Genomic DNA, 27732 nt, shown 5'->3' on the forward strand with positions numbered 1-27732 from the left:
ATTTTGTGTGAGAAAACATTTATATTGAAAACAATAGTGGGCCAATAATGGATCCTCTGGGAACACCATGATTAAATTAATTGAGCTGCAGAGGAACAAGAGTCATGCAAAAGTACAACAGACTATGTTTCTAGATTTGGCAGGAGAACACTAATCTGCTGTATTAAAAGCAGCTCTTAAATCAAACAAAACTGAGAATCAGTGGTAACCTTTGTTAAGAGTGATGTTGACTTATGTTATATATGCATGAATATCTAAATACTTGTACTTTTCTTCATCACAATGCATTCAAATGCTACAATTGTCGACTAAAGTTGATGAATGAAATATTAAAGTACCCCCAAATTCCTGGAGCTGTTTAACTGAGTTGAGATTTGTGACTCTTTTTGTAATTTCCATACGTACAAAATAAAACAAGACGAAATGATTTGTGTATTCAGGACTTGAGTTACATGAAAACACTTGAAATGACTGTCACTGGGTCTGTGTGTAGCCTTGACTCCAATGAATGCTGCAATACAACCTCTTTTTTTGTAAAAGGAAAATGTGTCTTTGAATTATGCATCCTTTTTGCATGCAGTATTACAGTATAGACAGTGATTACACCTAATATTTGTATAAATTACTTCATTTATTGTTTGCTCAGTATTTAACAATACAGTGAGGTAAATAGATACTTTTAATACAGTGTTGAATGCTGATAATTTTAATAACAAAACTGAAATTATTCAACACCAGGTTTAATTTTGTGTGAAAGAAAACATTTATATTGAAAACAATAGTGGGCCAATAATGGATCCTCTGGGAACACCATGATTAAATGAATTGAGCTGCAGAGGAACAAGAGTCATGCACAAGTACAACAGACTATGTTTCTAGATTTGGCAGGAGAACACGAATCTGCTGTGTTAAAAGAAGCTCTTAAATCAAACAAAACTGAGAATGACTGGTAATCTTTGTTAAGGGTGACGTTAACCTACCTTATGTGTGCATGAATATCTAAATACATGTACTTTTCTTCATCACAATGCATTCAAATGCTACAAATGTCGACTAAAGTTGATAAATGAAAGATAAAACTGCCCCCAAACTCCTGGAGCTGTTTAACTGAGTTGAGATGTGTGACTCTTTTAGTCATTTCCATACGTACAAAATTAGACAAGACAAAATGTTTTGATGCTTAGAAGCTTGCAGATTTATTTAGAATGACTTGACATTTTTTTTCCCAAATCAATTAGGTCAATTTTCAAGCAGTGGTTATCCCAGGAAGTCACTACGTTCACAAGCATTTCTTTTGATCTGAAATGAGTTTGAGAGTGACTCTTTTTTCGGGCGGACCATCATGGACTCAGTTAAAAACTCTCTCTCGGTCAAAGTCAAGCAGGTCCAGCTTCTGTTGTTTTTTCCCAAGGCTGGAGGATGGAGAGAGGAGTGAGAAAGTTCAGTTAAAGATTTAACAAATGCATTAAGAACAGAAATTAGTTATTATGCAAGAATTAAGCACCGTACCGTTTGATCAGCTGGCCAGTCCCCTTTTCCAACTCAGATAACATCTTCTGCCCCAACTTCTTTCCGGCTAAATAAAACAGACAAGAGAAAATAGAAAACAGGACATTAATCCATTATTCCTTGTTGTAATTCATCATTACATCTTTTGCAATGATGAAAGGAATACTTCACCATTAAAATGACCATGACACAGGAGTGGAGTAGGTAAGAACTAGAAAATTTCCTCTGGGGAAACTCTGAAAGGGCCACGGGGGCTACTGCCAGTGTGTGTACACTATGATGAGATTCTTCAGAGATTTCAAACTATGCCCTTTAACCTCAAAATGTGTGTGTGTGTGTGTGTGTGTGAGAAACATGTATGTGGAAGAGTGTGCGCGCATATGCGTGCATTTGTGTGTGTGTGTGTGTGTGTGTGTGTGTAGCAAAAATCGCATAAAGTTACTTATGTGTGTGTGTGTGTGTGTGTGTGTGTGTGTGTGTAATTAAAATCACATAAAGTTACCTGTGTGTGTGTGTGTGTGTGTGTGTGTGTGTGTGTGTGTGTAATTAAAATCACATAAAGTTACCTGTGTGTGTGTGTGTGTAGCGAAAATCGCATAAAGTTACGTGTGTGTGTGTGTGTGTGTGTGTGTGTGTGTAATTAAAATCACAAAGTTACCTGTGTGTGCGTGTTTGAAGCAGGTGTGTGCATGTGTGAGGAGTGTGCGCACTTACGCGCATGTGTGTGTGTGTGTGTGTGTGTGTGTGTGTATCTGTACCTGTAATCACATCAAAGATCAAAGGCAATCAGATCAAAGCAATCAACAGAATTAACAGACACCTGTTAATGAAAGAGTGACAGCAGCCAGAGGTGGACTGGAATTTCTGGCCTCGAACAGAAAGCATTTTTGGCAAAACCATAATACCTATCATTGATCCGACTTCACTTTGAGCGTCCTGAGTTCTTCCTGAATGTCTACATATGTTTTTTTTTTAAGAAAAATGAAAAAATAGCTTTGTTAGAGCGATCTAAAAAAACTGTTAGATATCCCTTTTTTCAGAAATCTTCCTACATTTTTAATATGGGACCCAATGAGGCTGTTGGTGGTGTTGTTGGTGCATCTGTGCGTCCTACGCCCAAACTATAACTCTGACAGCTTTACCAGAGGATTGTGAGTGAGAAGACAAATTTTCCTACGTTTCTATGTATAAATTATTTCTGTAGAGTGGAATTTGAGGCCTGGAGCGCAGTTTTCAAATTTATTTATGACAGTTTTTTCTCTCCCTCTACACTCTGGTGATGATGTCACACACTGTGACATGAACATTCCGTGCAATACACACCCATTATAATCTCAGGATTTCTCCAAAAATGATCATGGTCATTGAACAGGGATTGATAAAAAACGATGTACCTATCGAAACGTGGATTAATACACTGATACACAAGACTTGTGCCTACTGTTTAAAGTTTAAATGGAGTCTCTAGGTGAAATTATGCCGGAGAATTAGACGTTTAAAAATCTCCAATTATTGTTCTTTTTCGCTCATTTTTTGTCGGCCGTCTAATTCATTTCAATGCAAAATTTTGGGCAGTTTTTTGCGACTTATGTCGCGAAAAATTAGTATTCTGTAGAGAAAAGTAATAGCACACCGATCCCGATCAAACCGCACGTTTTGATATATAATTTGTCCTGCAACTCTTCAAGTTGTAGGATTAGTAACAGGACGAAATTGTGTCCGGAAGAGGAAGAAGAAAAAATCCACAGTATAACAGTAGTGCTCGGTGCGATTGCCCTGAGGCCCTGATAATAGGAAGCAAGGATTTAGCGTAGTGTGATGCGATTTTGGGTTTGGACGTTTTTTTCAATTTTCATTGAGCATAATGTGTCGGTACCAAAAATGTACTGAGGTTCAGGTTAGCTTCTATAAGTACGTGTTAGGGATGCATTGGTACGCGATAAAATAGACCGCAGATTTTCAGGTTTTACAATTCATTTTGCACTGATGCTTTACAGGCCACTATATGTGTGTGTGTTCGTGTGTGTGTGTGTGTGTGTGTGTGTGTGTGTGTGTGTGTGTGTGTGTGTCCAGGCAGGTGAAAAGCCCTCCCCATGAGATAATGTCGAATCACTGTTGTGCCTCCACTCATGCTGTAAAACTGTTGTAACTGAAGCCGGGTTCCGCCATAGCTGCCAGGTCCGCTTATTATAACCTACTTTAAGCTCCTTATTTTGAAAAGTTGCTTGTAAATATTTGCAGTTACAAGTTGCGTTTTTTCAGGCTTGTTCCAAAAGTGCAGTCGCTATTTTGGGCTTGTTCTTCTCCCAAACCCAGTAGAGACCTGAAGCACGATTATCGTGACCAACAAGACCAACTCAGTGCTGTTTAGTGGGACCAACCAAACGTGTGTGATTGATTATTTACCTGCAACAACTTTTTTGCAAATCAGTTCAGCGGTAGATTCTTCCCCAGCTTCGGCCATGAGGACGACAATGGACAACACAAGAAACAGCGCAATGAACTTCATCCTGAAAAATAAGACAAATGTTTAGACAGGTGAAATCATATATACACTAATAATTCTGAGATGAGATACTTACTTGTCTCCACTGACTGAGGGTAGAAGAAGTCGAAAAGCTGCTGTCAAAAGAGCTGATGGAGCAGTGTGAGGTGGTGTGAGTATCTGTAGGTTGGTAGATGTCAGTCTCCTTTTATTGGCAGCAATAAATCCCTCTTACTCATTGTTGTGTCTGGTTTTTCTTCCTATATTGCAAAACACTTCTCAAAGGGCACACCTTTCACCCATTTTTTTTGCATTCAAAGATTTTTTTTTTCATTCAAAGATTTAATACGCCCAAAATTGTCCTAAAATTTAAGAAAAGGTATTTTTTTTTTATCATTTTATCTTCACCTCTTTAATACATTTAGTCACTAATGTGTTCTGTCTATAATCTGTACATATTCAAATTAAATTATGGAATAAAGTATGTGGAGGTACTCTTCAGCTCATACCCATATTTTTATGTTCTTCTGTAATTTTCTCTTTACCCAAATTGTAAATAAGCATAATTAAGTTCTATCTCATTCATGTATCCATTATTAAATGCTTAAGGGCACTGGTACAGTTGTGTATTCAGGACTTGAGTTACATGTAAACATTTCAGTTAACTGTCACTGGGTCTGTGAGTTGCATTGGCTCCAGTTAATGCTGCAAGACAACTTTTTTTTTTGTAAAAGGAAAATGTATCTTTGACACATGCTGACTTTTTGCATGCAGTAATGCAGTTTAGACAGTGATTACACCTTAATATTTGTATGGATTCCTTTATTCATTGTTTGCTCAGTATTTAACAATAAAGTAATATAAAACAGATATTTTTTAATACAGTGTTGAATGCTGAAAAAAACCCTAAATCATTCCACACCCGGCTTGATATTGTGTGAGATGAGACATTTATATTTAAAACAATAGCGGGCCAATTAAGGATCCTTGGGGAACCCCATAATTAAATTCATTGAGCTACAGAAAAAGAAGCGTCCTGCACAAGTACAGCAGACTATGAGTGTATAACCAAAATGATCTACTTAAAACAAATAATACTTGGAAAGGAAAATATCTATTTAAGTTCATATTTGATGAAGGAACAATAAAATGTAGATATTTCATCGCTTTTTTCAATATTCATTAAGCATTTGTGTCCATACCAAAAAGTACTGAGGTTCAGGTTAGCTTCTTTAAGTATGTTTTAGGGATGAAATGGTACGCGGTAAAATATGGACGGCATGTTTTCAGTTTTGCAATTCATTTTGCACTGATGCTTTACAGGCTACAGTGTGTGTTTGTGTGTGTGTGTGTGTGTGTGTGTGTTTGTGTGTCTGCTTGTTATAAGCTACTTTGGGCTCCTTATTTTAAAAAGTTGCTTGTAAATATTGGCAGTTGCGAGTTGCGTTGTTTTGGGATCGTTCCAAAAGTGCAGTCGCTGTTTTGGGCTTGTACTTCTCCCAAACCCAGGAGAGACCCGAATCCAGATTATCGTGACCAACAAGACAGACTCAGTGTTGTTAAGTGGGACCAAGTAAAATGTGTATCATTCATTCCTTAGATTTGTTTAACTGCAATTTCATTGATACGTGTTAGTGTGCTATTGCTAGCGTGCTAATGTTAGCGAGCTAGCGCATGCGGGCTAGCGTTAGCTTAGTTTTTTAGTTTTTTGCATTCAAATTTTTAATACATCTACAATTGTTCTTAAACTTAAGAAAAGGGTTTTTTGTTTTTTTTTATCATTATATCTTCACCTCTTTAATAAATTTAGTCACTAATGTGTTCTGTCTATAATCTGTACACATACAAATTAAATTATGGAATAAAGTATGTGGAGGTACTCTTCAGTTCATAGCCATCTTTTTATGTTCTTCTGTAATTTTCTCTTTACTCTAAATTGTAAATAAGCATAATTACGTTCTTTCTCATTCATGTAACCATTATTAAATGCTTAAGGGCACTGGTACAGTTGTGTATTCAGTACTTGAGTTACATGTAAACATTTCAGTTAACTGTCACTGGGTCTGTGTGTTGCATTGGCTCCAGTTAATGCTGCAGTACAACCTCTTTTTTTGTAAAAGGAAAATGTATCTTTGACAGATGCAGACTTTTTGCATGGAGTAATGCAGTGTAGACAGTGATTACACCTTAATATTTGTATGGATTCATTGTTTTCTCAGTATTTAGCAATATAGTGATGTAAAACAGATATTTTTAATACAGTGTTGAATGCTGAAAATCTTTAGCGGGCCAATAATGAATCCTTGGGGAACACCACAATTGAATAAATTGAGCCACAGAGAAAGAAGCGTCCTGCACAAGTACAACAGACTATGTTTCTAGATTTGGCAGGAGAACACTAATCTGCTGTATTAAAAGCAGCTATAAAATCTAACAAAGCTGAGAATGAGTGGTAACCTAAGTAAGAGTAACCTACCTTCTGTATGCATGAACATCTAAATACTTGTACTTTTCTTCATCACAAGGCATTAAAATACTACAAAATGTTGACAACAGCTACAGCTGCTTAATTGAGTTGTGATTTTGTGACTCTTTTTGTCATTTCCACACTTGCTCACAAAATAAAACAAGACAAAATGTTTTGATGCATTGAAGCTTGCAGATTTATTTTGAATGACTGACATTTTTTTCCAAAATCAATTAGGTCAATGTAAAAAGCAAAAGCAGTTTCAAGCAGTGGTTATCCCAGTGAGTCAATATGTTTACGAGCATTATATATACATTAAAAGCATTTATTTTGATTAAAATATGTTTAAGAGTGACTCTTCCAGGCGGACCATCATGGACTCAGTTAAAAGCTCTCTCTCGGTCGAAGTCACGCTGGTCCAGCTGCTGCTGCTGCTGCTCGGCTCGGTTTTTCCCGTGAATGAGGCTGGAGGATGGAGAGAGGAGTGACAGAGTTCAGCTAGAGAATATAACTAATGCATTAAGAACAGTAATTCATTATTATACAAGAATCAAGCACAAGGCCTTACCCATGGATCATGTGTCCGACTAAATAAAACAGACAAGAGAAAATAAAAAACAAGACATTAATCCATTATTCTTTTTAGTAATTCATCATAACACCATGCAATGATTAAAGGAATACTTCACCATTAAAATGACCACGACACAGGAGTGGAGGTAAGAGTGATAAGAAGCACAAATTCAAAGTAACGTGGTGTGATCAATTGATTTACAAATGATCATTGCATTTCCAGCTTAATCATGTTGAAAAGAAAAAGTGAAATAAATAATAAAAATAGGTTGTTTACTGTGTTGTACCAAGAAAGTACTAAGGTTCAGGTTAACTTCTGTAAGTATGTGTAATGACTGTACATTTGCAGCTACATCATGTTTAAAAAATAAATAAATAAATAATAATAATAAAAAAATTAGGTAATTTACCAAGGTGAAAGAAAGCGTCCCCAGGTTCGGCCATGAGGACGACCAGCGACAACACAAGAAACAGCGCGACGAGCTTCATCCTGAAAAACAAGACAAATGTTTAGACAAGTTGAATCATATATACACTAATAATTCTGAGATGAGATACTTACTTGTCTCCACTGACTGAGGGTAGAAGAAGTCAAAAAGATGCTGTCAAAGAGAGCTGATGGAGCAGTGTGAGGGGTACAGATGGTGTGTAGATGGTAGATGCCAGTCTCCTTTTATAGTCATTTTGGTGCGGGTCTTTCTTCCTATTTTGCAAACCACTGCACAAAGGGCACGCCTTTCATCTCTTTTTTGCATTCAGGTTTTTAGTTGTAGGGTCAAAAAGACATCCAAAAGACAAGTGTCCTTAAACTGAAGAAAAAGTATTGTTTTTTTATCATTATATGTTCCCCTCTTTAACATATTAATGTGTTCTATCTATAATCCGTACACATTAAAATTAAATTATGGAATGAGGATCTCTTTACTCTAAATTGTAAATATGCATAATTAAGTTCTATCTCACTCATGTAAACATTTTTCAAATGCTTAAGGGCACTGGTATAGCTGTGCAATTAGTACTTGAGTTACATGAAATCATTTCGGTTTACTGCCACCAGGTCTGTGCGACATAGACTAGACATAGACATAGATTATTTAGATGTTGTTTGCCAGTTCGAGCTGCCTCTATTTTCTTCATCTTTAGTGGTAATGAGGAAGAAGATGACTCATGATTAGGTCGACTGACTTGTCTTTAAAGTGAATAATGACAAAGGCCAAATAAACATCAAGTTAAGGGAAAAAGTACCTTTATATATTTTTTTCTTTTGTGCAGGAATATATCACCCTTTTCCCAGGAAAAAGACATATAACCAAAGTTGACATTTGATTTTGAAACACAGGAGAGTATATCATCAACTATAAATTAAAAATGATTTACATGCATTATACAATTTCTTCCAAATCGTACAGAATCATCGTTCTGTAGAATCACTCTGTCAGCTAATTCTATCAACAGTTTTAATGTTTGAGTGATAATATGGAATAACTAGAAAATTTCCTCTGGGGAAATTTTGAAAGGGCCACGGGGGCTACTGCCAGTGTGTGTACACTATGATGAGATTCTTCAGAGATTTCAAACTATGCCCTTTAAGCTCAAAATTTGTGTGGGGGTGTGTGTGTGTGTGTGTGTGTGTGTGTGTGTGTGAAAGTGTAATTAAAATCACATAAAGTTACCTGTGTGTGTGTGTGCGTGTGTGTGTGTAATTAAAATCACATAAAGTTACCTGTGTATGCGTGTATGAAGCATGTTTATGCATGTGTGAGGAGTGTGCGCACTTTAGTGCGTGTGTGTGTGTGTGTATCTGTAACTGTAATCACATCAAAGATCAAAGGCAATCAGATCAAAGCAATCAACAGAATTAACTGCTGCTGTTAATGTTCTGAAAGAGTGACAGCAGAGGTGGACAGACTCGAATTTCTGGCCTCGAACAGAAAGCATTTTTGGCAAAACCATAATACCTATCATTGATCCGACTTCACTTTAAGCGTCCCGAGTTCTTCCTGAACGTCTACATATGGGTTTTTTTTAAGAAAAATGAAAAAATAGCTTTGTTAGAGCGATCTAAAAAAACAGTTGAATCTCACTTTTTCCGAAATCTTCCTGCGTTTTTAATATGGGACCCAATGAGGCTGTTGGTGGTTTTGGTGGCGCATCTTTGCGTCGTACGCCCAAACTATAACTCTGACAGCTTTACCAGAGGATTGTGAGTGAGAAGACAAATTTTCCTACATTTCTATGTATAAATTATTTCTGTAGAGTGGAATTTGCGGCCTGGAGCGCAGTTTTCAAATTTATTTTTTGACAGTTTTACCTCTCCCTCTACACTCTGAGCGATGACATCACACTTCTCTGACACGAACATTCCGTGCAATACACACCCATTATAATCTCAGAATTTCTCCAAAAATGATCATGGTCATTGAACAGGGATTGATAACAAACTATATGACCTATCGAAATGAGGAGTAATACACAGATACACAAGACTTGTGTCCACTGTTATGCCCGGAGAAGCAGACGTTTGAAAATCTCCAATTATTGTTCTTTTTTGCTCATTTTTTGTCGGCCGTCCCATTAATTTTAATGCAAAATTTTGGGAAGTTTTTCGTGACTTACGTCGCGAAAAATTCATATTCTGTAGAGAAAAGTAATAGCACACTGATCCCGATCAAACCGCACGTTTTGATATATAATTTGTCCTGTAACTCTTCAAGTTGTAGGACTAGTAGCGGGACGAAATTGCGTCCGGAAGAGAAAGAAGAAGAAATCCACAGTATAACAGTAGTCCCTACAGATATTGCTGTATGGGACCAGTGCTCAGTGCGATTGCCCTGAGGCCCTAATAAGACTTTTTTTCTCATACTGATCTGACATTTTTACTGTGTGTATTGGCAGCAGCAAGGGAAGTGTGTCACATGCAGCCGTCTTGGTATGTTGTTTTGATGGTTAGAGGTACAGAGTATAGGTAAAATGAACATCTAAATACTTGTACTTCTCTTCATCACAAGGCATTAAAATATTACAAAATGTTGACAACAGCTACAGCTGCTTTATTGAGTTGAGATTTTGTGACTCTTTGACTCTCTGTCATTTCCACACTTACTCACAAAATAAGATAAGACAAAATGTTTTGATGCATTGAAGCTTGCAGATTTATTTTGAATGACTGACATTTTTTTCCAAAATCAATTAGGTCAATGTAAAAAGCAAAAGCAGTTTCAAGCAGTGGTTATCCCAGTGAGTCAATATGTTTACGAGCATTATATATACATTAAAAGCATTTATTTTGATTAAAATACGTTTAAGAGTGACTCTTCCAGGCGGACCATCATGGACTCAGTTAAAAGCTCTCTCTCGGTCGAAGTCACGCTGGTCCAGCTGCTGCTGCTGCTGCTGCTGCTGCTGCTGCTCGGCGCTGTGGTTTCCAGTGATGAGGCTGGAGGACGGAGAGAGGAGTGACAAAGTTCAGCTAGAGAATATAACTAATGCATTAAGAACAGTATTTCATTATTATACAAGAATCAAGCACAAGGCCTTACCCATGGATTAGGTGTCCGACTAAATAAAACAGACAAGAGAAAATAAAAAACAGGATATTAATCCATTATTCTTCGTAGTAAATCATCATAACATCATGCAATGATTAAAGGAATACTTCACCATAAAATGACCATGACACAGCAGTGGAGTAGGTAAAAGTAATAGGAAGCACAAATTTAAAACAACGTGGTGTGATCAATTGATTTACAAATGATCATTGCATTTCCAGCTTAATCATGTTGAAAAGAAAAAGTGAAATAAATAATAAAAAATAGGTTGTTTACTGTGTTGTACCAAGAAAGTACTAAGGTTCAGGTTAGCTTCTGTAAGTATGTGTATCGATTGTACATTTGCAGCTACATCATGTTTAAAAATAAATAAATAAAAATAATAATAATAATAAAATTAGGTAATTTACCTGAAAAAATGTGGTGAAAGAAAGCTTCAGTAAGTATGTGTAATGATTGTACATTTGCAGCTACATCATGTTTAAAAATAATAATAATAATAAAAAATAAATAAATAAATAAAATTAGGTAATTTACTTTTAAAAATGTGGTGAAGGAAAGCGTCCCCAGGTTCGGCCATGAGGACGACCAGCGACAACACAAAAAAAAGCGCGACGAACTTCATCCTGAAAAACAAGACAAATATTTAGACAAGTTGAATCATATATACACTAATAATTCTGAGATGAGATACTTACTTGTCTCCACTGACTGAGGGTAGAAGAAGTCAAAAAGATGCTGATGGAGCAGTGTGAGGGGTACAGATGGTGTGTAGATGGTAGATGCCAGTCTCCTTTTATAGTCATTTTGGTGCGGGTCTTTCTTCCGATAATGCAAACCACTGCACAAAGGGCACTCCTTTCATCTCTTTTTTGCATTCAGGTTTTTAGTTGTAGGCTCAAAAAGACATCCGAAAATGTCCTTAAACTGGAGAAAAAGTATTGTTTTTTAATCATTATATGTTCCCCTCTTTAATATATTAATGTGTTCTATCTATAATCCGTACACATTAAAATTAAATTATGGAATGAGGTATGTGGAGGTACTCTTCAGCTCATACCCATCTTTTTGTGTTCTTCTGTAATTTTCTCTTTACTCTAAATTGTAAATATGCATTAATAAGTTCTATCTCGCTCATGTAAACATTTTTCAAATGCTTAAGGGCACTGGTATAGCTGTGCAATTAGTACTTGAATTACATGAAATCATTTCGGTTTACTGCCACCAGGTCTGTGCGACATAGACTAGACATAGAAATAGATTATTTAGATGTTGTTTGCCAGCTTGAGCTGCCTCTATTTTCTTCCTCTTTAGTGGTAATGAGGAAGAAGATGACTCATGATTAGGTCGACTGACTTGTCTTTAAAGTGAATAATGACAAAGGCCAAATAAACATCAAGTTAGGGGAAAAATTACCTTTATATATTTTTTCTTTTCTTGCAGGAATATATCACCCTTTTCCCAGGAAAAAGACATATAACCAAAGTTGACATTTCATTTTGAAACACAGGAGTGCACAGAATCATCGTTCTGTAGAATCACTCTGTCAGCAAATTATATCAGCAGTTTTAATGTTTGAGTGATAAAATGGAAACATAAGACTTTTTTTCTCGTACTGATCTGACATTTTTACTGTGTGTATTGGCAGCAGCAAGGGAAGTGCGTTACATGCAGCCTTGGTATGTTGTTTTAATGGTTAGAGGTACAGAGAATAGGTAAAATAAGGAAACAGTAATTAAGTAATGTATAATGTCTTTATTTACATATTGTTTTTATATTTTATGTATTTATATTACATTTTTTGGTAGAAAGCAATAGATGGATGTTTGCAAAGTCATTGCAGGATTCTACAGACATTGCTGTTTTTTGGCCTATGTTACCCTTGGTTAGATTCTCCCACCACCATTGTTTCTATCATTCATACATTCATTCATCTCCTTAACTGCATATCTGAAGTCAGCTGTCATTGGGTGAGAGGTTGGACAGGTCGCCAGACTATCGCAGGGCAGACATGTAGAGACAGACAGCTATTCCCGCTCTCATTCACTCCTACGGGCAACTTAGGGTAACCAACTAAACCAAAGCTGCATGTCTTTGGGAGAACTCTTGCTGTGAGACGAAAGTGCTAACCACTACACCACTGTAGCCCCTTTTTATTTATATTCATTTGTCCATTCGTTCATTATCCTTATCCACACTTGGGTCACAGGGGGCTGGAGCCGATCCCAGCTGACATTGGGCAAGAGGCGCGGTACACCCTGGACAAGTCAACAGACTATCACAGGGATGACACATAAGCCCCTTTCATAGTGCTGTCCCGCAAATGTCCCGCTGTATTGGGGCGGCTCCGTTGGTAGAGCATTCGCCCAGTGATTGGAGGGTTGGTGGTTTGATCCCTGACAATGGCAGCCTACATGCCGAAGTATCCTTGAGCAAGATACTGAACCCCAAATTGCTCCCGATGCTGCGTTCATAGGTGTGTGAATGAATTCCCAATGGTGGCAGGTGGGACCGTTTAGGGTAGCCTCTGCCACCAGTATGAATGTGTGTGTGAACGGGTGAATGAGCGCAGTCTGTAGTGTAAAGTGCTTTGAGTGGTCACAAAGATCTGTGCCGGCTTTTCGTCTTATGGCGTTCATAGTGATCCCACAAAGGCGTGATATTCGTGCCCTTTCATCGTGCAGTCTGGCGTTGCAGAACAAGTTGGGTCCCGCTTCCAACAGTCCCACCAATTTTGTGCCTCTGTGACTACCTCTGGAGGTGGAAAATTGGTGGGATCATTTCATCCCGGCATCCCGCTTCGGGCGCGTTCATATTGGAGGCGAGACGTTACAAAGCCGTAAATGTCCCGGCATGAAACGGCACCATGAAAGGGGCTATACAGACAGACAGTCATGCTCTCATTCACACCTACGGGCAATTTAGAGTCATCAGTTAAACCTAAGTGCATGTTTTTGGACTGTGAGAGGAAGCCAGAGGACCCGGTGAGAACCCACGCTGACATGGGAAGAAAAACATGCAAACTCTACACAGAAGAGCCGCAGGCTGGAGTCAAACCGGTGACCCTCTAACCACTACAACACTGTGAAGCCCCTCTTTATTTACATATTTTATTCACACATATTAGAAGTTATTTGATATAGAAAACAATAAATGGATGTTTGCAAAGTCATTGTAGGATTTTACAGGCTGTGGCTCAGTTGTTATAGTGGTCGCCTACCGATTGGAAAGGTGGTAGTTGGATCCCTGTAGCCTACATTGAATGAAGATACAGTGGCTTGCAAAAGTATTCATCCCCAAGATAATAATCAAGCTGTTAACACTGATAGGAGGTGGACTTTGCATTGTCATCGCCCCGTTCAGATCACACAGACCGCACACACACACATGTGTTCTCTCACAGCAACCCAGCCAAAGGAAAAAATATCATACTGTCATTAGGGGAAGTAGCCGTCAGACAGACAGTCAGGGTGATGGTTCAAAGATTAAAATATCATCCACATAAAAACAAAGACCCTTAATAATATCCTGCTTGGTGCTGATTTCTAAGGTGAAATGGAAGTAAGGAATGACTGGTGCTTTTCTAGTCTTTGCGACCGCTCAAAGTGCTTTAAAACTACAGACCGCTCTCACCCATTCACACACACACATTCATACACCACCATCGGGAATTCATTCACACCGACGAACGCAGCATCAGGAGTAAATTGGTTGTTCAGAATCTTGCCCAAGGATACTTCAATGTACAGTGGCAATTTTGACAACTGCACTAAGTTTTTTGGGTGAGCTGGCCAAACACAAAGCACTCAATACTCTGTTCAGCAAGTTTTATTAGCACATTCGTATTCCATACACCGCACAATCCCGAATGGCTCTTTCACAGTACAACAAAGCCCCATACACCGCTCGACTTATGAACGTTGCACTTTTCAGCATTGGTTCTTCAGCAAGACTCAATGTGGTCCTATCTTCCTGCCCTATACAACACATTAGGACAGACCCCCCTGATCTACATGTTCCCCTCAATCATGGTGTTATCAGAGTTCAGGCCCTAGTGATTTCCCACAATGCCTTGTGTCTTGAATATCAAGTAGGTCGCCGCCTACTTCTTGTACCACCATGACAGGAAGTACCAAATTTCCTTCACAAAATGTACAGTGGCTTTCAAAATTATTCATCCCCCTTGTATGTTTCACCCTTTTGTTGATTTTACACATGAAATCATGATCAATATAATTTGCCTTTTTAAAAAGAATTTGCAAAAAACCCTCTTTAATATCAAAGTGAAAACAGATTTTTACAAAATAATGTCAATTAATTAAAATATATAAGGTAAAATAAATGATTGCATAAGTATTCATCCCTTTTAAAGTAACTGAACTAATTCAACAAAGTTCCAGCTAGTTGATGCAGCAGTGTCACAGTTAGTGAAATGGAGATCAGTTGATGTGTGTCAAGGGATCGTAGTATAAAAAAACATGTGTCTGGGAGCTCCAGTCTCTGGTTCATCACTATTACTGCTACAATTGTACCATGAAGACAAAAGAACACTCCTAGCAACTCAGAGAAAAGATCATTGAAAAGTAAGCAACAAAGAAATGTCCAGCTGACTGGACATCCCACAGAGTTAAACCATCATTAAGAAATGGAAGCAGTATGGCACTTGTTTAAATCTGCCAAGAGCTGGCCGTCCTCACAATCTGAGTGACCTGACAAGAAGAAGACTGGAGAGGGAAGTCACCAAGACACCTATGACCACTCTGTAGGAGTTATAAGCTTCAGTGGTTTAAAATGGGAGAGACTGTACATACAACAACTGTTGCCAGGTTCTTCACCAGTCGGCCAAATGCATGTGGGAGACTCCAGGATCAATTTGAAGAAGGTTCTATGGTCTGATGAGAAAATAACTGACCTTTTTGGCTATCAGACTAGACGATATGTTTGGCGAACACCAAACACTGCACATCACCACAAACGCACCATCTCCAGCGTGAAGCATGGTGGTGGCAGCATCTTGCTCTGAGGATGCTTCTTAGCAGCAGGCCCTGGAAGGCTGCAGGACCAGTCTTCTTCTTGTCCGGTCACTCAGATTGTGAGGACGGCCAGCTCTAGGCAAATTTAAACAAGTGCCATACTGCTTCCATGTCTTAATGATGGTTTAACACTGAACTCTGTGGGATGTCCAGTGAGTTGGACATTTCTTTGTAGCCATCTCCTGACTTATACTTTTTAATGATCTTTTCTCTGAGTTGCTAGGAGTGTTCTTTTGTCTTCATAGTGATGAACCAGAGACTGGACCTCCAAAACACAGATGTGTTTTTATACTACAATCACTTTACACACATCAACTGTACTCAGGTGATCTCCATTTCACTAACTGAGACACTGCTGCATCAACTAGCTGGAACTCTGTTGAATTAGGTCAGTTACTTTGGGGGGATGAATACTTATGCAATCATTTATTTTACCTTACACATTTTTAATTAATTAACATTATTTTTTAAAATTCTGTTTTCAATTTGATATTAAAGAGGGGTTTTTTTTGCAAATTATTTTTAAAAAGGCAAATTATATTGACCATGATTTCATGTGTAAAAGCAACAAAAGGGTGAAACATCCAAGGGGGATGAATACTTTTGCAAGCCACTGTACATTGAAGTATCCTTGTGCAAGATGCTCAACCCCAAATTGCTCCTGATGCTGCGTTCGTCGGTGTGAATGAATTCCCGATGGTGGTGAATGAATGTGTGTGTGAATGGGTAAGAGCGGTCTGCAGTGTTCAAGCACTTTGAGCGGTCACAAAGACTAGAAAAGCAGCAGCCATTCCTTACTTCCATTTCACCTTAGAAACCAGCACCAAGCAGAATCTTATTTGGGGTCTTTGTTTTTATGTGGATGATATTTTAATCTTTGACCCACCAGCCTGACTGTCTGTCTGACTGCTACTTCCCCTAATGACAGTATGATATTTTTTTCCTTTGGCTGTGAGAGAACACTTGTGCGTGTGTGCGGTCTGTGTGATCTGAACGGGGCGATGACAATGCAAAGTCCACCTACTATCAGTGTTAGCAGCTTGATTATTATCTTATCACTTCCCCATGCTCTGTTTCCTCTTGTCTCGACACTTAGAGGAACTAACTTTGAGAAAGACAAGAGAACACAAATAAGGACGTGGTTGTTAATAAGTTCTTTATGGCCATTTTCACCTGAAATGGCCTTGGCCTGCGCTCAAAAGTAAAAAATAACATGCAGCACAAAGACAAAGACCTATGTGTTTCTGCTAAGACCCAAGTGGATCTTCTCTGTGCACTTTGCTAACTCAGCAAAAATACATAGGCGGATAATACTGTCTCTGGTGTGCAGTGTTGCACTTTTAACTCTATGTCACCTCCTGTAATGTCAACCAATGCAAAGCACTTGAATTATGATTTAAAAAACTCCGTTATGGCTGTCTTTCACTTTGGTCAATGAAAGACAATCATCAGAGGGAAAAATAGTGTGTTTATGCTCAGGGTTCTTCATTAATTGCACATAAAATGTTCACAGTAAATTGGTTTAAGCCTCATCCACCCACACGGAACCAGTGGTCTCAAAGGCTTAAGGATGTAAATTGTATGGAACACATAACTGCAAACCTTCGACTTCAGACAGACTTGTTATCTGTCCGTCTCTCTATCCTTTTTGTTTCTGTCTTGTTGATTTTATTTTATTTTATTATTTTTTTTAATTTAATTTTATTTTATTTTATTTTATTTTTTATTATTATTATTATTATTATTATTGTTTTATTTTTATTTATTTATTTTGTTAATAAAGTGTTGATTGATCGATTGATTGATTGTATCTTGAAAAATGGTCAGGTGTTATAAAGTATTTGGAAAGGTGAGAATACTGTGTCTGTTCAACTGGGCTAGATGGTGTGTTTTATTTTTCTATTATTTTTATTTTTTATTATTATTATTATTGTGTTTTTTATTATTACTATTGCTAATTAGATCTACAAAGAATATTCCTTCACCTCTTTGCTATTTGATTGTCCTTGCATTTTGTATTTTGTCAGTTTGATACCAATATGAGTATTGATACTTGCCACAATGTGTGAGACTCTGTCAAGGAACTTGTTCTAATAAATGTTAAAAAAAAAATGAAAAAAAGAAAGACAATCATCAGGCGTTAATTGGACGAAGGAGTATTTCTGAAAGGTGAAACCTTTCTGCTGACCACATTTGCAGCATCTGAACTAATCAAACACAAAGTACTGATTCTGTTTAATGGAGACATCAAGTAAAAACGTAGAACGTGACCACGCGAGGACGGAGTCGTGCTCGTCCATCCAGCAGAGATAGTGAGATGTCCGAGGTCTTTACGTGATGTGGATTGCCAAGAAACCAGCGTCTCTCTTGATGATCCTGACAAACCAATAAGAAGCCACAAGCTGAGGGTTTGGGTCTGATCCTGGTGTAAGCCCCTCTCTGCTGTCTCAGAGAATTCAGTCCAGTCTTTCTGTGGCACTAAAATCTCAGAAGGACGCAAATTTACAGCATCAGCTGAAACAGACTCACTCAACCATCTCCAGTCCTCTGCACTTTGTTTTATTCCTTCATGCTTTAATACTTCTGTTCACCTCTTTTTTTATAATACCAAGAACTGTGGATTTTGCTGTTTGAGATGTTCAGTTCCTCTTTCACCAGCTTTTTTGATGTTATGACACTTGAACAAGCCATTCTGAACTGCACTTTACTGCATTTTAGCTAGAAAAATTAAATACCAGGGCCAAGCTGGCATTATAGGCCACCAATCACAGCTGTAATTGTTGAATAATGCAACTAATTGCCTAATAAAACTTTGTGTGTGTGTGTAATAAACGTGAATGTTGCAATTTTACGTTTCAAAACACAAAAAACCCAGCCATTATTGATCTTTTTTTCCTGCTTGTTCATGGTGAAACATCAAAACCACAGCATGGAAAAATGATAAGAAGATATTGTGCAATAGACTGGTCAAGCACATTTTCATTTTTAGAACTAGAAGCAACACGAGATAATACCGTATAAGGAGCTGCATAACGTTAACTGACCAATTATCTGATGTTTTTAAGATGTTTTTTTCTCTACCAGCATTGCAGCTTTACACATTAAGAGTTTGTTTTGCCACTCAGTGAAAGTGACAATGTGGTGTCATGTAGAAATGTGTATATTAACACCAGAAGAAACATTCCTTTAAGAGAATTTAATGCCACTCATTGTGGACATATTTTACTCAGAAATCCCCCAAAAACTGCTGTAGGCATATCTAATGGGATTTTCAGAATCATCTGCTGCTGTCATAAATATCATGAATCATGAACTGATACAACTTAATGAAGTCATTGAAGAAAAGCTTACTCCAGTGTGAGTAATATCAATTCACTTAATCCCTGAATCTAATTTTAAAAATCACTTGGTGTGTGTGTGTGTGTGTGTGTGTGTGTGTGTTTGTGTGTGTGTGTGTGTGTGTGTGTGTGTGTGTGTAAACATGCTGTATATTTATATATGTGTGTATGAAGACGTGTTCTCTTCATGTTAGCTGTTTTGCTGTAATCTAAGGTTGCTATGCCCATAATTGCATGAAATAAGTTGGCAAAACAGCAGTGATGTCACCCATTGGTTTGAAGTCTGGCATTTTGGCCGTTGCCAGAAGTGGTTTTAGGAGCCAGAAGAGAGCGTTTTTTGAAAAGAGGTGGGGAGGTTACACAGGTAACCAGCCCAGAGGGTCACGTACGATGAGCATTGCATCTGTGCACATTTTGAAGATTCACATGAGAAAAGCTTGATGGAAACACCAAAATTTGATGAAACTTTCCAAAATGCACATAAAGGTTTTTAGGCCCGCTTGAGGTGGTTTCTTTCTTTTTCTGAAAATAGTTAATGCGCTTAACAGGAAATGGACACACTTTTTCCCAAAAAGTTGTGACATAGCAAACATTTAACCCACATGAAGAAGATGAAGAAGAAGCTGTTTCCACTGTTGTGACTTCTCTCCATTTTCTCCCGTTGGTGGCCAAAGTTGTCCTTCTTTTTGTCATTGTTTTTCTCTCTCATGCAATCTCTACTTGGATGGTAAATGGTGAATGGATCTGCACTTATATAGCGATTTTCTAGTCGCTTTGCGACCACTCAAAGCGCTTTACACTACAGACTGCGCTCAATCACCCTTTCACACACACATTCATACTGGTGGCAGAGGTTACCCTAAACGGTCCCACCTGCCACCATTGGGAATTCATTCACACACAGATGAATGCAGCATCGGGAACAATTTTGGGTTCAGTATCTTGCTCAAGGATACTTTGACATGTAGGCCGAGACGGTCAGGGATCAAACCACCAACCCTTCGATCATTGGGCAACCCGCTCTACCAACCGAGCCACAGCCGCCCCTACTTCTACTGTTTACTGACAGATTACTTACGTACGCCTACTGCCCAACTTTGGGCATAGGCCACGAACAAAGGGTCTCCAGTTGTCTCGGACCTGGGGCAACTTTGTCTGCCTCTCTTCCTTTTTCCTTGTGGATTCCAGAAGAGGGCGTGTCTGGTGGTATTAGATGCAGGCTTGCTAAGGGTATGGCTATCTCAATAGGCTCCTGTTCTGTTTGATGCCATAGCTCCAGGTTGCTGATTTTCTTCAGTCAGTGTATTTTAGGGATTTGTCTGGGACAGGTGTTTGTAAAAGACTGGGTTTTCTTCGTAGTGGTGACAGTTGTTCTCCAGGTCTCTGCTCCATACAGAATAATTATAATATTATACATTAAAGTAAAATACATTACACTGGCATCTTCTGACCAAAGTGCGTTTATTCACTCTAACCCAACTGATGGAAATGTCCCTAATTCGCTATTTTCTTTAATGCAACATTAACTTTGGTGGAAACACGGTTAGTCACAAGGTAGCCCACACTAAAGCACACCCTGCTTTGTCATCTATTTTGAAGAAGACTTGGAACTAACAATTGAGACCGTTCACTTATTTTGAGAAAGTTTATTGAGGTAATAAAACCAGAACGGTCATTTTCTTGTGATAGACTTGTTTGCAACCAACGGAGTCGCCTCCTGCTGGCCATTATAAAGAATGCATGTTTAAGGCACTTCTACATTAGGGTTAGTGTGTTAATGTGTGAATGTCACACATTAATCTGGCTATGTGGTGGCCAACATGAAAACCCATCATGTAGACGTAGAAATAACCAACTCAAGAGTCAATATGTATGTCGGAGTGGACTCCCTGCCACTTTCTTTGCCACCCAATGAAGGTTTTTCAAAGTTATTGCGGTTTTTATCCCAAACTATTTCATAACAATGCAGTATTCATTCTACACACACTCCCATGCTCTCCTGCTTTCATTCCAGATGGAGAGCTGCCACTCTCTGCCTGCTGTCTGCTGGGTTTTAGGGGTTCTGATGCCACTCACTGGCTATTGAATAATGACCCAGAGAGACCCAGATTTAGCCTAATCCCTACTTGAAAGCTATCCTTCCTCTAATTCAATCCCTCTTTAAACCCTCACTGGAGACGGACGAGTGCCGCATAACACACACACACACACACACACACACACACACACACACACACACACACACACACACACACACACACCTGGATTAATGCAGCCAAACTGGAGTGGCTGTTCCAACAACATGCTGGAACTGAATAACGACACACGCTTCAAGGAAACCAGGATATAACATTTAAAACAGGGATTTTACAGCTTACTTCAGGGTGACATTTATCCACTCCTATAGTTTTCACTTTTAAAACTGGGAGTCATGCCAATAATGTAAAAGAGAAACGTGATATGGCAGATTTTTGACTATTAACTAAGTGTCTTTATTGACCAACTGCCAGACGCTTTTGTCTCATATGAGTTAATCCGTGTGGACTTTTAGATGCTGCCAATTAAAAGCATGGTTACAGTACAGTATACATGGACCAACTGACAAACTGTTTTGTGTTGTATACAATATTATGCAAAAAACATGACAGTATGCGCTGAAAAATGAGCCATAATCTCAATAAAATACCATCCAATCACTGAGGGATCAGGGTTGCACTCACTCAGAATGAGTTTTTTGTCCTTGAAATGTGGAGATATGGACTATAAACTAAAAAATACTGATTACAAACAGTTTTTCATTCAGCATCAAGCTCAATCTTGACCTTGGAAATGGTAGTGTAACAAACCAATCCTCCCTCAGGGTTCCTATCAACCAGACCTGTCACAATAACCACATGTTGTTGGATGAAATCACTCAGTAATAAGTGCGATAAATTATGTTATTGCCACTTTTATAATGTTGATATAATAGTATCAGTGCTCTAAATGGACCGGTTCTCACTGGTACTAGTTTTTTTACATTGTATCTCTGAAAATTAATTAGTGAACTGTTATGGCCCTAAATTAACTGCAAGGTTTCATGCTTATAGCAACATTTTGCAGCAGCAAATCACAAAACAGAGTATAGCATTTTCTCAGGCAATCATGGTGGACGTTATAGGTGCTGATGGACTTCATGGTGCATTCAGGTGCACCTCGTAAATCGTAAATACCTGAGAATAACTATTTCAAATTGGATATATGGACATGAGCTTTTGCTTAGCTCGATAAGTCGATATTGTAGTTTTTAAAAGATTTTCTCAGTTCTTGCACACTTAAGGAGGAGTTAAGGAGACCCGGGGTCAACCTGGTTAAAACCAACAAATGGCACGTTACCGTGTTGTGTGTGGAAGGTCCCTTTAATTACTTTTTTTTGGGTAATTTTGTGTCTTTTTTTAATAATTTTGTGTCTTTTTTAATAATTTTGTGTCTTTTGGTAATGCTGTGTCTTTTTTTTTGTTGTAATTTTGTGTCTTTAAATAATTTTGTGTCTTTTTTTAGTAATTCTGTGTATTTTTTGTCATTTTGTGGCTTTTTAAAAATTAATTTTGTGTCTTTTTTTGTCATTTTGTGTCTTTTTTTAATAATTTTGTGTCTTTTTTGGTAATTCTGTGTATTTTTTGGTCATTTTGTGTCTTTTTTAGGTAATTTAGGGTTTTTTTCTGTCATTTTGTGTCTTTTTTTGTAATTTTGTGTCTTTTTTTGCTCATTTTGATACTGCCTGCAGCGGCCCCCAGGTAATTTGAGTTTGAGAACCCTGGTCTAGACTATTTCTGCTGTCTGAGTGATGATGACTAATCTTATTGTGACAACAACTTATAAGACAAAAAGGAAGTTTAATTTCTCCCACCATTCTTCTCAAGACGGCAGCTTCCTTTACCAGTTATCTTCACAATACAAGTTTGAGGCAGTTACATTGTCTTCTGGATGCATTTGCTACTTAACACATTCTCACATACATTCACAGTTACATTGTCACAGTTGGAGTTTGTCAGAAGCAGGCATTGTTCAATAACACAGAAAAATAAGGTACTAAAAGAGTGTAATTCTTATAACAGTAAGTATTGTGGCTAGCCGAGTGTCAATCATCTCTACTGGTCTTCATCAGCAGGTATAGATGGCAAGGTCTGCAGTTGGCATGAGTTCATCCATAGGCCTTGACATCACCAACTCCCTCTGCTGATTACTGTGTGATATGAGGTTTGTTTCCACTATAGGCGAATACCCTTCGCCGAAACGCCCCTAATTTGAATGTGACCCACACCTAGCGGCCGTTTGACCAGCTGTTTTTCGGCCCTGTCGAAGAGCAGGGCCATTTTTCTCTCCTGAAAAAAGCCTGGTTGCTGATTGGATAGAACGCTAATCGGGATGTTATGACTCTCTTGTTCTCTTTCCCTTTCATTCCTATTCAACTGCTCTTCGAAGATTCGTCTCCTCTCGTCCATAATGATCGCCGCCATGTGCATGAACACAGCACAAGAAACACAGCAAGCTCTGCTCCTTGCATCTCGGCGTCTTCTTCCTTATTGTTTACGTTTGGCGCATCTCCCGTGTTAAATCCGTCGCGTATGTGACATCACACGCAAAACTGTCGCTATGTAATTAAACCATACGTCACCTTCAGAGTCTCAAAACCCTCTGGGGCCTTTTTTGTAATGGAGACACGCCGAGTAAGCGGCCATTTGAAAGGCCGTGGCCTAAGACTTTCCCAGCGGCTTTTTTTAAAATAAATTTAATTTATGTAAAGTTTCGGCACATATATATACAGACACATACAATACAAGAAAGATAGAAGAAACCCAACAGAGAAAAAAGAATAAAAGTAAACAAACAGATGAAACAAAACAGAAACAACAGACAGCCGGCCACCACTTAATCATTAACGTAAAAAGAAAATGTACACAAAAACATGTCGGTCCAACAAAATTCCCCCAAATGTCCACTCATATGAAAAGGGCCAGAGATTGAGTCCAGGAGGCCAGAGCCAGAGGGGAGCAGCAAAGTCTCAGAACCTGGATACATATCAAGAAAAACTGTAAAAAAAATAATAATAATAATAATTAATTCATAAAATAAAATAAAAAAAAGAGCAGTGCATTTAGGTCCCAGTTTAAGGTCTATCTTTTCCCCAGTGGCCACTTTTTAACCTAATGGAAACGGGCTTATGGTTGAAAGCTCCAGAGAAAGCTAGTAAGTGGGTATTGAATGACCTGGAAATTTACATCATGCATTTTAAAACCAAAAACACATGTTCTCCATACTGTTTTAAATGCCTTTATTCTAAAATCTTTATTCTAAAAGGTTGGATATTGAGACAGACTGTATTCTGCAATACTGTTTTGTTATCAGCAGAGAGAGTCCACATTGCAGGAAATGATTCATGTTTTTCAAAGTAAAGCAGCAGATGTGGTTCTGTAGATCAACTATGCCTTGAGCAACAAGCGTCAGCGTTTATGCAACATATGTCTGCATTTTATCAGCATATGTTCTAATGAAGTTGGTTGAGACTCGCAACAATCTGTTAATTATTCTTTCTAAGTTTAAACCACGAACACTTTTCATATAATTACTTAAACGCCTTCGACCAAAACAGAACACATCACGTCCTGCTTGTGGGAAGTTTTTCTGAACATAATTCAGACATCACGAATGATAAACAATTAACTTATAGCCTCTCAGAGTAATCACACAGCAGGAGCCCATTAGACCCCAGCTGAGTTTCATGCAACATTTTTATAATAACATTTCTAATTGAGAATTTATTAAAAAAAAAAACAATATAAATTCTTAACTTTAAAATCAACATGCAAGAAACTCTGTTTATTCCTGAGTTGGTTTTATTACCACAAACACGTCACTGAGATATGGAACAAGTATACAAAGACACAGTATATGAATGCCTCTATAATATATAAATATATATATATAGATGTGTGTGTGTCTGCAACAGTTGTGTAGGCCTGAGGGGCTGCCAAGCCAACATCAACAGCTACTCACATCCATTTTGATGCCTTTTGTCAAAGCATGTCGCTTTCAAATGTTTCTCCTCTTTCAATTGTCAGCCGCCGCAACATGGGAAGAAGTGAGTAAGCATGTTTTACTTTTGTTTATTTCAAATGTGGAGAATCAAAGAAACATCTGAGCGTTGTCACCGAGAGCAGAGCAGGTACATATACAAGAGGGATCCTTTTCTTTTTAAAAAAAAAAAATGTCAATGTTCGACATTTCTTTGGAGACGATTTCAAAAGCGATGTCAAAAAATGGGAAAAAGTTAGGGAATATTTTTTTCTGGGCCACCAAGTTCAAACTGCTCAAGAGAAGAAAAACATGCATTTTGAAATAGATTTTTAATAGTTTCCTCATATGTTTGTTTAATCAGACACTGGGTAAACATTTAGTGTGTTGGTGTGTGTGAGTCCTATGAACTTATACAGTGTATAGGCTCCCTCAAGAGGAGAATATGGCTACTTGATATAACTCAACAAACAGACACATAAAGAAATAAGGAAGTATTTTTGTTCTAAATAGCAAAGTCATGCACAACTCCTCTTAAAATCCTTCTTTTACATGTAAACATTTGCACCTTTGTGTCATAGATAAAAGCTTTTATTAGAACTCTATGATATTGCTAGGTGTCTTTTAAGCATAAAACTAGATTTATACACAAAATAAACCATACAAGTGTTTTTGTGTCACAAAATGACCACTGCAGATATGCAGGCTCACACCCATGTGTTCTGTATTCTTTTTGGTATTGTTGCAATATCAAAATGTTTGCACGGTTCGTTTTTCTTCATTTTCTTTCTTTCGCAAGTTCCAAAAATTACCAAAGAAAATAAACTCTTTCAGTGACGACATCAGTGTCAAAGTCAGAGAATCATTTCTTGGAAATACAGAAGCTGAAATGAGGCGGGAGGCACGAGGAATGGATTCTCAACGCTCCCTAGCAAACCCACTGCCTGCTTCTCAAGCTTCTGATATACAGCTCCAGCACACACACACACACACACACACACACACACACGCACACAGAAGCTTTACCTCATCATTTCCACAGAGCATGGAAGATGAAAAACCCATGAGTGTACGCATTTTGATTCTTAAATCAACAGTGTTTTGATTTTGGTTTTGCTACAGCAGAGCGTGAAGCAGCTTATTATCTGCTTCATTACTGGCAGGAGGACAGGGACGCCTCCGTGTGTGTGTGTGTGTATGTGTGTGTGTGTGTGTGTGTGTGTGTGTGTGTGTGTGTGTGTGTATATGTGTGTGTGTGTGTGTGTGTGTGTGTGTGCAGCAAAAAGTTAACCAAGCTCATCCTATTGTTTCTGAGAAACTTGTACAGTTTTCCATCCCACAGAGGGAGGTGTGGGTACAGCTCACATGAAATAAGCAAAGTGACAGATTGCATTGAAAATCATTTCCAGCCATTTATAAGCAGTGGCTAGATAAAACACATTAATATTTAACTATATTTGCATCATCAACGTTACCTTGTTTTTTGACAGTGCACGCCACTTTAATGTTAAAAGTTCCTTGCTCATGTTTTTTACAGTAAATACTGCCAGGTTAGCTTAGCTTAGCACAAAGACTGAAAGCAGGTGGAAACAGCGAGCCTGGCTCAGTTAAAAGGGCATCAAAATCCACCTACAAATGCCACAAAAGCTCACTTCTTAACATGTTATATCTTGTTTTTTTTAATTAGCATGTAAACTAAAGTATACAAATGTGTTGTGCATCATACCAGTATGCATATGATTCACCAGATTACACAAAATAAGCATAATTAAATACTGTGCACCTATGCATTCATTGTTTTTTGGCAAAATCTCCATGCACATTTAAATGCATGCACAATAAAGACCTCTTTCTTTCTCCTCTTTTGCTTTTCAAGAAACAAAAATGTGCTTCATATCCAACTCACCTTGTCAGTTGACAGTGCATGACATTTTAATGTTTTTATAAGGAAAAAGTTTGATGGAAGATTGGTGCCTTGCTCATTATTTTTACAGTCCATACTGCCAGGTTAGCTTAGCTTAGCACAAAGACTGAAAGCAGGTGGAAACAGCTAGCCTGGCTCTGTTAAAATGGTATCAAAATCCACCTATAAACACCACAAAAGCTCCCTTCTAAACATGTTATAGCCATTTTTTTTTTAAATTTGCACATAAACTGAGGAGTATAAATGGGTTGTCTATAATATCAGTACACATATGAATCACACAATTACACAAAATTAGCACAATAAAATACTGTGCACCCATGAAATCAAGATTCAAGATTATTGTCATTGAATAATGTACAACAAAATTCTGTTTGGTATTTCTCAGGAAATAGGCATAAAAACTGACTCATTCAGACATTCAGTCAATAAATAAACCAACACTAGATATGGAAAAATAGCTGAATGGGGGGTGTAATTGTTTTTTTGCAAAGATCTCCATGCATATTTAAATGCCCACACAATACAGACCTCCTTCTTTCTCCTCTTTTGCTCATCAAGAAACAAAAATCTGCTTCATACCCAACATTTGTTCATATACACATCTGGTTAAACCTGCAGTCTGTCTTCTTGTGGTCCCTGTGGTCATTCACACTGTGTTCAGTACAGTGAGAGTCATGATTTAATGGCTCTCGTTTACATATTTCTACCCAGCTGAAAGCACATAAAATATTGGTTTGATGGAGTCCTATTAAATGACATCTATGAAATCACTTTTTTATAATTAAACCATTGTCTCTC

General features: G+C 38.0%; 1 protein-coding gene and 1 long non-coding RNA gene across 2 annotated transcripts in view; one reads left to right on the plus strand and one right to left on the minus strand.

Moving 5' to 3' along the window:
* Nucleotides 1-27732, plus strand: part of LOC131991322 (exostosin-1) — a 365225-nt gene that overhangs the window by 203356 nt on the left and 134137 nt on the right. The window lies entirely within an intron of this gene.
* LOC131991327 (uncharacterized) lies at nucleotides 6857-7666 on the minus strand. The gene is made up of 4 exons (XR_009396132.1): nucleotides 7597-7666; nucleotides 7445-7524; nucleotides 7030-7048; nucleotides 6857-6926 (listed from the first exon to the last, which is right to left on the minus strand). It is a non-coding gene; the product is annotated as an uncharacterized LOC131991327 (long non-coding RNA).

This window comes from Centropristis striata, chromosome 18, assembly GCF_030273125.1.
Source record: "Centropristis striata isolate RG_2023a ecotype Rhode Island chromosome 18, C.striata_1.0, whole genome shotgun sequence".
Lineage (NCBI taxonomy): Eukaryota > Metazoa > Chordata > Actinopteri > Perciformes > Serranidae > Centropristis > Centropristis striata.